The 13,335-nt window shown below is 33.1% G+C and overlaps 2 long non-coding RNA genes across 2 annotated transcripts; one reads left to right on the top strand and one right to left on the bottom strand.

The window, feature by feature from the left end:
* On the top strand, window positions 3,274-12,774 carry LOC110264509. Its single transcript, XR_002350691.1, has 3 exons — window positions 3,274-3,284; window positions 3,807-3,815; window positions 12,670-12,774. It is a non-coding gene; the product is annotated as an uncharacterized LOC110264509 (long non-coding RNA).
* On the bottom strand, window positions 12,248-13,016 carry LOC110264510. The gene is made up of 3 exons (XR_002350692.1): window positions 12,915-13,016; window positions 12,799-12,805; window positions 12,248-12,257 (listed from the first exon to the last, which is right to left on the bottom strand). It is a non-coding gene; the product is annotated as an uncharacterized LOC110264510 (long non-coding RNA).

Genomic DNA, 13,335 nt, shown 5'->3' with positions numbered 1-13,335 from the left:
ATATATATATATTATGTATGAGCTTAGAACTGTCGTAATCTCTGATTAACCTTGGCTTTACGACGTGAGGTAAAGCTTAGGCTAATTAGGGTGTTACACTAAAAGGCATCTTGGTAAGGATTGAGAGTTAAAGATTCCTATCCAAGTCATTAACCACAAACATGGTAATTAAGAAGAGTTAATCCTACTTTGTCATCCCCAAATATCGGAGAAAAATCAAATAGGCATAATTGATCTTAATCCACAAGTCCTAGTCAACTCACTAATTAGACTTAGTAAAAGACTAGCATCAGTGGAAATAAAACCAACTAACAATCCTAAATTACTAATCAATATTGGACATCCATGACTCAAAGTCACCTAAGTTCTCAATTCCAAGTTAAGAATACAAAAATCTACTCTAAAATTAAAGAAGGCATTTTATCAAACACTTGAAATGCATAAAAGAAAAAAAATGATAAATTGCCAGAACTATTAAATCTATAACTACCAAAACAAGAAAGCAATAATAACAACTAAAAGGAACATCAATAAACATAAAAACATCAAATTGCATTAAAGGAAAATTGAAATCAACAATTTTTCATAAACTAAAATTAACAAAATAAAGAAATTAACAAGTAAAACTAAACAAACTAAGATGCTAGAACATGAAAATATAAAGGAAACTACACTAAAACAAGAATTAAAACCTAAATATAAGAAAAAGCTAAACTAAAAATCCTAAATTCTAGAGAGAAGTTGCAGCTTCTCTCTCTAGAATTGACCAAAAACACGATTCTCCACTATTCTATACACTATTTCCTACTTGATTGATCTCCCTTGAGTCTTATCTTCAAATGCTTCAGAAATGAGTTGGATTGGGCCAAAATTGGGCCAGAAATCGCGAGTCACGTGCCATTTTAAATAAGGCACGAGATTGGGGTCATGCGTACGCATCTACCATGCATATGCGCGAATTGCGAATGATACGTACGCATGACCCATGTGTACGTACAACTATGAAAATCTTTCAAACTTTATTTCTTCATGAATTCTCCACTTTTGCATGCTTCCTTTCCACTTCTTCAAGTCATCCTTGCCTTCTAAACCTTAAATCACTGATCAAACAAACACATCAAGGCATCGAATAGGACAATAATAAATTAAATTTAGTAATTTTAAAGCATAAAAGGCATGTTTTTCACAATTAATTACAATTAGGAGAAAAATTCACAAAACTATGCATTTTCTATGCATAAGTACAATATAAGTTGATAAAATTCACTCATTTCAACCCAAAAAATCATCATAAAATATGGATTTATCAACCTCTCCACACTTAAACAATAGCATGTCCTCATGCAAAATAACAAGAAAGACAAGATCAAGGGATATTCAACATTTATTGAAAGAAAACTATCCAAATCAATTCTATCTATCTACTTGGTCAAAACAAATTAATTTTAAAGAAACCATATAAACAAAGATTGCTAAAGCAATATAGCAATGAAAGCAATCCAATGAATCAATTTGAGTTCCAAAACATATAATAACTTGCAAGATAATAGATAAGGAAAGGTGAAAATGTATAATAGAGCAATCGAACCCCTCACCGGATGTTTATATTCTCTAATCGCTCAAATGTATAGGTTGATTCACTCAATTCCCTTCTAGTCTTGCTTTCCAATACTTGTTCTTATTCTAACAATAAACAATTATTCAATATATGCATACAAGTATCATGAGGACTTTTCAAAGATTGTAATGGGGTTAGGGTAAAAGTAGGATTGTATTTGGTCAAGTGGACTAAAATTTGAATCTTTGATTAACTTATACTCCCACCTAACCTTTGACAACCTATTCAACTCTAATGAAAAACCTAACTACCCATTATTCACTTTTTCACACACTCGTGCATTCTTTTCAATTCATATCACATATGCATTATTATCATTAAACTTTTCTTTGGGGTATTTATCCCTTTTTTATTGTTTTCTCATTTCTTTTTTTTCTTTTTTTTTTCAATACATAATATATACAAAAAGGATTAATGTATATGGTTCAACATTCAATGTATGAGTATGTTGAACAGAAATGTTTGGAAATATCCATTGCGGCATATTCCTTCTTCTACTTCCCTTGTTGTTATGATTACTCATCTTGAAAAATATAGAACAAAATATATTAAGACAAGTAAATTCTAAGACAAGGAAGCATAAATTGCCGAAATAAGGTAATAATCACTAAAATAAATTGAGTTAATCAATTTGTGACATTGATGAAATCAAGCGTGTGAATTCTAAGTTTGCGTGCAGTTTAGAACTCATGCACTAGCACTTGAAAGCTATGTCACAACTACATAAAGTACGCATATACTCACTTATTTTAATATTCTTAAGATGCTTTAAAGATAAATATGAAAGTTAAAAGAACAAGCAACCAACAAGAAGCATAAAAACTTAGGTGAATAACCAAGCAATTGTGAAATGCAAAGAGGAAAGAGAATTGATTGAATGTGAGTGAAATTATGGAACAAAATCAACTAGAAATCTTACTCCAATCAATAATATTAATCAAACTTAATTGCATTGCCTATTTAACCAAAAAGTTTGGAAACACGGTCGCTATGTACTTAGGAAAAGAAAAGAGATTAGTTGAAAAAAAATTGATTCAGGATTCCAAACTTTGTTTTTGCACCCTTCTTCTAGTTGAGCATTGCACCATCTTTGGAACTCCAACCATGAAGTTTCAACTCTAGTGAGTCTTGATTTATGATTCCAACCACTAACCATCTCTCTCTTGCTCATCAATCCACAAAGAGATCTAAGTTGCTCATCCATTTCTAACAAACCGTATTCAAGTGGATTAATAAAGCTCAAAGACAAGATTTTTATCCACTTAGTGAGGGATATCTCCAAAGAATTTGCTAAAGTAGTGTCCACTCCCTTTGACTCTTTCTTGATAACTTCCACCTCTTAACAAGCTTTCTCAACTTCCACTTCTTGTCACTAACTTCTTGCAATTCTTCCTCATCACTCACGTCATTTCTCGAAGGTTGTGCACGGTCTTTCTCAACATTAATTTCACATCCAATGGAAGAAGACTCAATAAGATCATCAATGTCAGTAGTTGGTGTGAAAGTGTCTTCAATCTTGGACTATACCTCTTGCTCAACTCCTCCTAACTCTTCAACCACTTCTTCAAATTCGATGCATTTAACCTTCTCCACTTGTTGTAATTCACACCTTGGCCCTTTTTCCTCCTCTTGAAGCTCCAAGCTCTCTCCCATACTACACTCTTCGGTTGATCCTCCACATTCGTCAATGGGAGTACATTGATTGCATGAATGCCTTGAGACTAAGCGGTCTACGGATTCGACTATGATTGTCACGTAGTGTTCTTGCCTCTTGTGGGATTCCTCTTGCTCTAGAAGAAACTCTTTTTGTTCTTGGATTAATAGTTGAAGAGCTTCTTCCTCTATTTGGGGTTTCAAGCTCTCTTCCACACGACACTCTTCACTTGAAACTAATTCTTCACATCCATTAACAGGAGTGTTTTGATTGCCGTGTGAGCTCTGTGAGGTTAAACGAGCTATGGTTTCTGCTAAGGAAGCCAAGATAGCTGATAAACCCCGATTTTGTGGTTTATCTTGTGCTTAATTTGGGGAATTTTATCAACTTTTCTAACATTTATTCAATGAAATAGCATGGTTTTGTAATTCTCCCTTGATTTGTGCTTAAATGTGAAAACATGCTTTTTAGGCCTTAAAATAGCTAAATTTAATCCAATTTAATTCCATTCAATGCCTTGATATGTTTGTTAAGTGATTTCAGGTTTAGAAGGCAAGTATTGGATGGAAGAAGTGAGGAGAAAAGCATGCAAAGTGGGAGAACTCATGAAGAAATGAAGGAACCGTAAAGCTGTCAAGCCTGACCTCTTCGCACTCAATTGACCATAACTTGAGCTACAACCTACAGAGGTCCAAATGAGGCGGTTCCAGTTGCGTTGGAAAGCTAACATCTGGGGCTTCGAAATGATATAAAATTTGTCATATGTTGCTTCGCGTTCAGGGGCGCGCACGCGCCATGTACGCGTGCGCACCGATGCTGCACACGGCCCATTAAAAGTGAAATCGTGGCCAGCAATTTGTAGCTCATTTTGGGCCCAGTCCAACTCATTTCTGATGCTATTGAACCCAAGGATTGAGGGGGGAATGAACAAAGTAGTCATAGTTTAGTTTTCATCATGTTTTAGGGTAGAATTCTAGAGAGAGAAGCTCTCTCCTCTCTCTAGATTTAGGATAGCAATTAGGGTAAAGTTAGGTTAATCACTCTCAAATTTATCTTTCAATTCTTGTTTTGATTTCAATTCTCTTTATATTTTAGTGTTCTATTGTCTTAATCTTCTTATTTTCTCTTGTTAATTTCTTATTTTGCTCTTTTATATGTTGATGAACAATTATTGGATCTTGATTTCTTCTAATGCAATTTTAAGTTTCCATGTTCTTTTATGTTGATCTTAGTTGCTATTATTGATTTCTTGCTTATGTTGGTTATGGTTCCCTTTAATTCTTACATTTGATGATGTTTACTTTTCTTGCACTCTAAGTGTTTGATAAAATATTTCCTCTAGTTTTTTAGTAGTTTTCTTTACTCTTGGCCTAGGATAAGGGAATTGAGTGACCTTGAGTCATTGGGTCTCAATGATTTGGTGATTTGAGAACCCTTGGTGATCAATTTGATACTCATTGACACCAACCCCCTACTAATCTAATTAGTAGATAGGTTGTGACTTATGGGTTGATGTGATCAAAGCCATTTGACGTACTTTAAGTCTAGGAGTAGATATTACGTACTTAAGGCTTTTGGAAGTAGACTTAAATAGCTTGGTCCCTCATAATTATCAATGTATGGTTTGTTGACAAGGATGGTGATCTCAATTACCTATGTCTAGCCAAGAGTACTTTTCCTTTATTTCATTAGTTTTTGTCATTTTACTTTCTTGTCATTTAATTTTTCTTACCATTTACTTTCTTGCAAAAATATAAAACCAACCAACCCCCTTACCCCTTTGTGGCCAATAATTGAGCACTTCATTGCAATTCCTTGTGAGACGACCCAAGGTTTAAATACTTCGGTTAATTCTTATTGGGGTTTGTACTTGTGACAACTAAAATTTTTGATGTGGGAATTGTTTGTTGGTTTAGAACTATGCTTACAACGAAGTTCTTATTTCTAGAAGAGAAATTCTAGACCATCAAGCAAATCTCATCTATTAATAGCGTCATGACTCCTTTGGGATTCTTCTTGCTCTTGGAGAAAACTTGATGAGGGTTGGAAAGCTTCTTCCATAGAGGGCTGTGGTGAAAAAAGATGGTTGATTCTGTTGGAGGTAGCAATCATATATGGGAGATGGTTCATAAGAGTGAGAGTGTTGATGTTGTGTATATGGAGGTAATTGGTCAAGGGGGTTTGAGAGTATTGATGTTGGAATGGTGGTGGTTCTAAGTATGGTTTATATGGCTCATATAATTGTTCTTGAAGCACATAAGATTGGTGATGTGGTGGTGGATATGGATTAGGATCATATGGAAGCATTGGATTGGTATACATTATGGGGTGGATTGTGACCATAGTAGTTCGGAGGAGGTTGTTGCCATGAAGGTCGTCCATAAGAACATGGCTCCTCCCTCAATTGATTTTTCGATCCATAAGGCGAACCATCGTTGAAGTTCCCATTTCTTACAACATAGTTACAATCAAACTCAAAGCCAACAGGGTGAGAATTCATAGAGAAAAGAGTATCAAGAAACAAAGAAAAACACACTCCTAACTACATACTAACAAAAATAAGCAAACAACCAAAAAGCAAACTATTTACAATATTAACATATTAACGATAACCAATAACAAGCACACATTGCAATTCCCCGGCAACAGTGCCAAAAACTTGATGTAAGCCAAATGTTAGTTCAGAATTTTTCAAAAAGAATTGCTTCGTCGATAGTATAGTTCCAAACCAACAAATGACCCGTGTCAGAGTTTAAAAGATTGTCACAATACAAATCAATAAAAATTGAGAGTTTTAAATCTCAAGTCATCACTCAAAGGAATTGCAGTGAATTGCACGCATCATTGGTTATAAGAATAAAGGGTTTGAAAAGCAAAAGACAAGCAATTAAATGACAAGAAAGTAAAGAGCAAACAAAGAAATTTAAGTGCTAAAAGACATCTTGACAAGGATTGAGCGTCAAGGATTCCTATCCAAGTCATTAACCACAAACATGGTAATTAAGAAGAGTTAATCCCACTTCGTCATCCCCAAACATCAGGAAAACGTAAAATAAGCATAATTGATCTTAATCCACCAGTCTTAGCCAACCCAATATTGGACATCAACGACTCAAGGTCACCTAAGTCCTCAATTCCAAGCCAAGAATGCAAAAATATACTCTAAAATTAAAGAAGACATTTTATCAAACACTTGGAATGCATAAAAGGAAAAGCATGATAAATTGAAAGAATTATAAAATCTATAACTACCAAAATAAGAAAGCAATAATAACAACTAAAAAAAAATTAATAAACATAAAAATATCAAATTGCATTAAAGAAAAATTGAAATCAACAATTGTTCATAAACTAAAATTAACAAAATAAAAAAAATTAATATGTGAAACTAAACAAACTAAGATGCTAGAACATGAAAATATAAAGGAAACTACACTAAAACCAAAATTAAAACCTAAATCTAAGAAAAAAGTTAAACTAAAAACCCTAAATTCTAGAGAGAAGTTGGAGCTTCTCTCTATAGAATTGACCTAAAACATGATTCTCCACTTTTCTATACACTACTTCCTACTTGGTTGATCCTCCTTGAGTCTTGCCTTCAAATGCTTCAGAAATGAGTTGGATTGGGCTAAAATTAGGCCAAAAATCGCAAGTCACGTCCTATTTTAAATAAGGCACGAGATTGGGGTCATGCGTAGGCATCTACCATGCGTGCGTACACGCAAATTGTGAATGATGCATACGCATGATCCATGCATATGCACAATTATGAAAATATTCCAAACTTCATTTCTTCGTAAATTCTCCACTTTTACATGCTTTCTCTCCACTTCTTCATGCCATCCTTACCTTCTAAACCTTAAATCATTCAAACAAACACATCAAGACATCGAATTGGACAACAATGAATTAAATTTAGAAATTTTAAAGCATAAACAACATGTTTTTTACAGTTAAGCACAAATAAAAAAAAATTCACAAAACTATGTATTTTCTATGAATAATTGTAGAATAAGTTAATAAAATTCACTCATTTCAACCAAAAAATCATCATAAAATATGGGTTTATCACCCAACCAAATACCCTTCCATCACCATCCTTTTTCCTCCAAGAGAGTCAGTAGAGGCAACGCCTATTCCGAAGAGGCATCGGAGATTGAGAGCTTGATTGTTGATGAGGGCAACATGTTCGACGTAATCTCTCTCAGGAGATTGGTCAAGATGGAGCACTAGAAGGCCAATGTCGTTGCTTGATTCGAACTTAAGAAGGAGTGAATTGCAGTTGCCTCCTCTATCGAGGAGGCCATGGCCATGATCCTCTGCTTCTAGAATGAAAAAGCTCTGCAGAGGTCGAATCCACCATCCAGTTCCAGAGAATGACAAATGAGAGGCAGGGATACAAATAGAAATTGATTGAGGAGCTGCAGTGGATAATCAACATGCATCAGATTCAAAAGAACATTATAAAAGAACAGATAAGAGTTTATAAGAAGGAGCTGAAGCTATACATCAGTAAAGAAGAGCCACGTCATCTCTTCGATGATAGAATTAGACAAAAAAACTAACTTGAGTCACACTTTAAAATTTTATGCTATAATTTAGGCCAATTAAAATTAAAACACCAAATTAAATTAATAATCAAATTTTATGAGTCATTTTAAATATTAATTCTGTGTATAATACGTCATCATTTTTACCTATTGAATTGAAAGGTTGAATATTTGGAGAGATTATTGGAAGAAAAAATGCGTCATCATTTTTACCTATTGAATTGAAAGGTTGAATATTTGGAGAGATTATTGGAAGAAAAAATGCGTACGAGTACTACTTTCCACCTGTTCTAGAACCTTTTACTAAGATTTCAAGAACTTTTTTTTTTTTAACTAAAATCGTGACCTTTAACTAAAACCAATAAAATATTTTACAATTTTAAAATCTAAACTCAAGACCTTTTACTAAAACCAATAAAATATTTATCTTTCATTATTATTATTATACACATTTAAGTAAAATGATGAATTAATGGTGGCTGCTTTTTTTATTTTGAAGGAGATTTTTGTTATAATAATTAACCACTGCTCCCAGGAATTCGAACCAAAGTGCACCTTTATATAATAGCCTTGTGTGCTACTTTGGTTTAGTTTAAATTAACTATTATTAGACTTAATTAGTTTGGTCAATTTTTCAGTAGCAGTAAGTGAACAAATCTTTTTAATAATTAAGGTTAATTAAGTTAGCTGAATAATTTATAAACCTAATAAAAATCACTTATACAAAATTTGTGCAGGAATCACATATTTTCACCACTACTACTATTGGTGCTATGTTAGCTTTTTGGTGGAAACTCGGGTGCAATCGACTTTTCGTGAAGTTGATACATGATAACCGTTAAATAATTTGTTTGATTTAACTAAATTTTCATCTAACGATTCTCAAGTATCAACTTCACATGAAGTCGACTTCATCTGAGTTTTTACCTAACTTTTTAGGATTAACCACCAAATATCTAACAAAAATATCTCCAAATTTTATTATCGACAAAAATACCGTTAAATAACATAAAAACATACCCAAACTGCACATCCATAGAAACAGAGTAGTATGTTAACGTTTTAGTCTGATGTGGCTAATGATATGTGACAAAGAAGAACCACCCTCTTCTCTTCTCTCATACTTCCTCTCACTCACCTACGTACTCTCTAACTCAGTCAGTCATCACCAGCACCTCTGTCCACCGTGATAAAGCCACCAACGAACCACCACCACCATCATTTACTTTCCTTTTCTTACCTCCTTACCATCAACATCTATTATCCTCTTTAAAATTACAAAGCAAAAAAAAAAGAAAATTAAAATTGCTTAAAAAAGTAATTAACAAATTGATTCATCTAGAATTATTTTAACAACAGCATAATGAAGAATAGATCAAGTTGAAGAATTGATCATACACAACTTCAAATTTTGTATTGTTGATATCCTAGAGAAGATAGGGAGATGATAAGTAATAATATTCCATTTGAATTAATATAATTATTTATTTGATCAAATCAAAATAATAATTAAATAATTCTACAGCAAATGTTAGAACACTCGTTAGTGTGTGATTCCATAGGTTCAATACTAAGCGGGTAGTAAATTAGTCATACTAAATTTACTAATCAAGGTTGGCGTCTAGCAACACTCCTCAACGACCCGATAGTATGAAGTAATATATTTTTACTAAGAACCTCAGAAGAACAAAGTATAATTCCTTCTATCTTTCCAACTCTTGGTTAACCTTTAGAGTATGGTTTAATTGTCAAACTCTAACTCGTTACCATTATTATAATGAACTGTGAATAACCTAAGAAACTCATTTCTTCATTCATTCAATCCCCTTGGCCAAGGTTTTATTCATCTCAGTCATTATAATCTTAGAGCTCAAACTCTTTACCGAGAGTTGACGGATTCCTTATTGACTAATCATTAATTCTACAAGTATTTAAATCATACCCAATATCCATTCAACTAGCACCCTAAGGTATTAGGTGTCCGGAATCAAAGTATAATAAATACATTGTTAATTACTATGACAGTCGCGGGTCAAAGGAACTCTATTACTATGTTCATTTTGAGAATATCCTATTGACAAATATACGGTAATTATAACCATTAGGAATTCTCAAAGTGAGTCAGTTCAATGGTCATATCTCTATATGCACCATCTATATATATAATTTAATAAATGAGATCTATTAATCTTCATCCAATGAAGACCATTATATATATATATTGATCTTTTCGGATTATTAATGTCCTTTTTAATAATCCTATGACCAAGAACAATTTAGATTTCATAAAAGATTTATCTCTCAATATTGTGATCACTATCACAATGATAAATCTCTAAATTTAATCAAGGACGTTATTATATTAAAATTTTAATATAATAATAATAACAAATTATTTGACACGTGATTGATTGGATTGTGGTCATACTACTTATTCCCAACAATCTCCCACTTGCATGAGAGCCAATCATGATAAATTGGATCTTGGGCATACTATTATCACAATAATCTCCCACTTGCACTAGAGCCAATCAATTATGTGTATAATTTTTCAATGCATATTTGTGTTTATCAAAACTCTTTTGACCTTAAACACCTTTGCTCTTGAGCATGTTTGCTTGACCTTTTGTAAAATACACCTAGTGCATAATAAATATCACATTTTCTCAAAACATGAAATCTCCCACTACAATAGTGTATAATTTTATTTTAAGGACAATCCTTATTGAACATGATTATAAAAAATCTAAGTAACCATTAGATCTATCTTTATTGAATTGTATCATTATATAAATAGGCTACTTTTTCGAAAAATTAGTTTGACGATCAAACTTTTTATACTTTCAAGAGAAAGTATATCCTCTATTGAGTGGTATACAATTCTAATAAAAATAATTGTACTCCCACTCTTTCTTTAAGATGGAATCCCTTTTCTAAAAAGGAGTTTAACCTCTTATCACAGATACTTTGTCATAAGAAGAGTGATAAAAATAATCTCATTATTTCTTTAGGATAACCAATAAATCTTATTTATTGGACCTAATATCAATTATATTGTTGTGCAATCTCTTAATACATATAAGACATCTCCAAACTCTAATGTTCTTGAGTTTGAGTTTATGCCTTTTCCATATGAGCATATCTCATATGGAAAAAAAATTGATTTAGTGAGAAATTTTTTAATTTAGCAATATTTCTAAAACGTAGTCCAAATATTTAAAAAATAGTGATCCTCAGCTAAATCAAATTCCATGTTTCTTTAAACATGATGAAGTACATAAAGTACTAGTATTTGTGCGTTGAGAGAATCTCATTCTCTATTTGAATATAATATCAATTAGATGTTAGAGATTTTACTTTAAGCTCTTATAATAAAGATACTCAATATCTTTATTATTGGTCAAACCAACCTTAAGAGCAATTTTGATTCTCATTCTCAATACTCGTATTGAGTTTTTCCAAAAAGATCACATGTTTTGAAATCGAGTTTCAACTCTTTTCAGCCTTGGCTTTAAAGATCTCATTTCTCAAATCATCTCAGGCTCATAAGCCACTTTTACTCAAGGTAAATTCCCCTTTTAAAACAATGCCACTCTCGGCATCCTCTTTCCAAAACTTCCATAATCATGGCAAGTTAAAAGCCTCTTTGAGATATTCAAAATCACCCATCCAACAATGGGATTTTATAACAAAAGTTTCTCGACAGAGTCCCAAGTCTTTAGAGGAGAATAACATAACTCATTTTGCCAAATTTATTTAAAATCATTAAAACATTGGCTTTCCGGTTTGAGTAATAAAATAGGATCTAAGCCAAACCGAGTCACATAATCATTTACTTCTTTCAAAGCCGTTTCCTTTACTTAGGCAAAACCAACTTCAACCCCCATGATAAGTTCTAAAGCATTTCCACTATTCAAGATTGTTTTAGTCTTGCAAAAATTCAGAATTCAAAGAGTACTTAAAACCTTTCTCAAAACATTCAAAATAAAACTTGTCAATAGATATTCAGGTTCTTTCAAAGCCATTGAAACTTCTTTAATTGAAACCCCCAAGTCAAATTCAATGGTATAAACCCTTTTCACGTTCAAACAGCTTTAAAACACAAGTTTCATCTGAATAACTTTCTCTTGAAAGAGATACAATGCCTTTCTTAAGAAGCAAGACTAAATTACAATTTCTCCTTTTACTAACTCATTTCAAAAGCATGAATCATCCTTTTCTTGATAATTCAAATAAATTAGTAGAAGTCTTTAACTAATCATTCTCCAAACAACATTTCAATAAAGACTCGGATTTTATAGAAATTTCGGCAGCACCTCCCCTAAAACTTGGACTTTTGCCACCCGGTTCGGGTCCCAACTAAACCGTTTCTCATTCCTTTTCAACAGTTCAAAACCAGAAATCAATTCAAAAGCAAGCTAAATCCAACAGTCGCCTCAGTGGCATATCTCAAGGAAACCATTTCAGAAATCAACTCAATATCAACCGGTTTAACTCATTTCTAAAGCTTTAAAGAAAACGATTCAGCAACAATCATTTATCAAAAACCAGATCATTTAAAGCCAGCCAGGCTAAAATCGAGAGTGTATTCTATTTTACACCTTCTCAAGAAAATCTATTCAACTCAAATCAATTTCCACAGATTCAACTCAATCTCAAAGCTTTAAAAGAATCAATTTCAAAAGTATTTCGTTTCACAAGGCCACACAACAGTCGAGTTAAACCAACACCCATAATCATACAAAACAACCAAACAATACATAGGACTGATACAATCACCAAATACACATCCTCACAACAGTACCCATATGTAATAATTCCAATATACAAATATATTTTTCGGAAAGCGCCCCTACCTCAAAACGCAATTCCATAGCCCAAACGCGTCACATAATCCTTTCCGCCTCGACCCGAGATCAACAATCAAAATCCCGGCTACCAACACCTCAGCTCCAAACCGTTTTCTCAGCACCCACAACGACTCTAATAGCGATATATAATGATCGAGATTAATTCTCATAACAACAAATGCTACAACTCCTCAACGTATAATAGAGTAGTAACTAGAGGGCTTTCAGATCGAAACACTTACCGAACCGAAAGGAATGGCTGAACCGAAACAGCGGCGGTCTCCGAACCGGTTCGGCGGCAGCCCCAGAAGCCATCCTAGGCGGCAACGGTGATCAGACTCCGGTCCTTAATTATATTTAATAAAGTGATTTCCGAAATTAAGGCTATAAATAACCGTATGATTTGAGACTTGATCATAATGAGACTTTTCAAAGATTCTGGGTCTTACATTCTACCCACCTTATAAAAATTTTCGCCCTCGAAAATTGATACAAAATGAAAGAAATTCCATAACAGTTCACCCTCGAATACATTTAAGGACGAAGCAAAAATATCTCAAAATATAATCATATATACGATTTTCAAATACTTTGATTGTCATAAGCATAAGGATGTAAAGGTAGGAGTGTGATTGCGAAGCAAAGGCTACAAGGTAGGCTCAA

The sequence above is a fragment of the Arachis ipaensis genome, chromosome B07 (genome assembly GCF_000816755.2).
Source record: "Arachis ipaensis cultivar K30076 chromosome B07, Araip1.1, whole genome shotgun sequence".
Lineage (NCBI taxonomy): Eukaryota > Viridiplantae > Streptophyta > Magnoliopsida > Fabales > Fabaceae > Arachis > Arachis ipaensis.
Note: the sequence above shows the minus strand (reverse complement) of the source record. Positions and strands in the feature narration are given on the sequence as shown.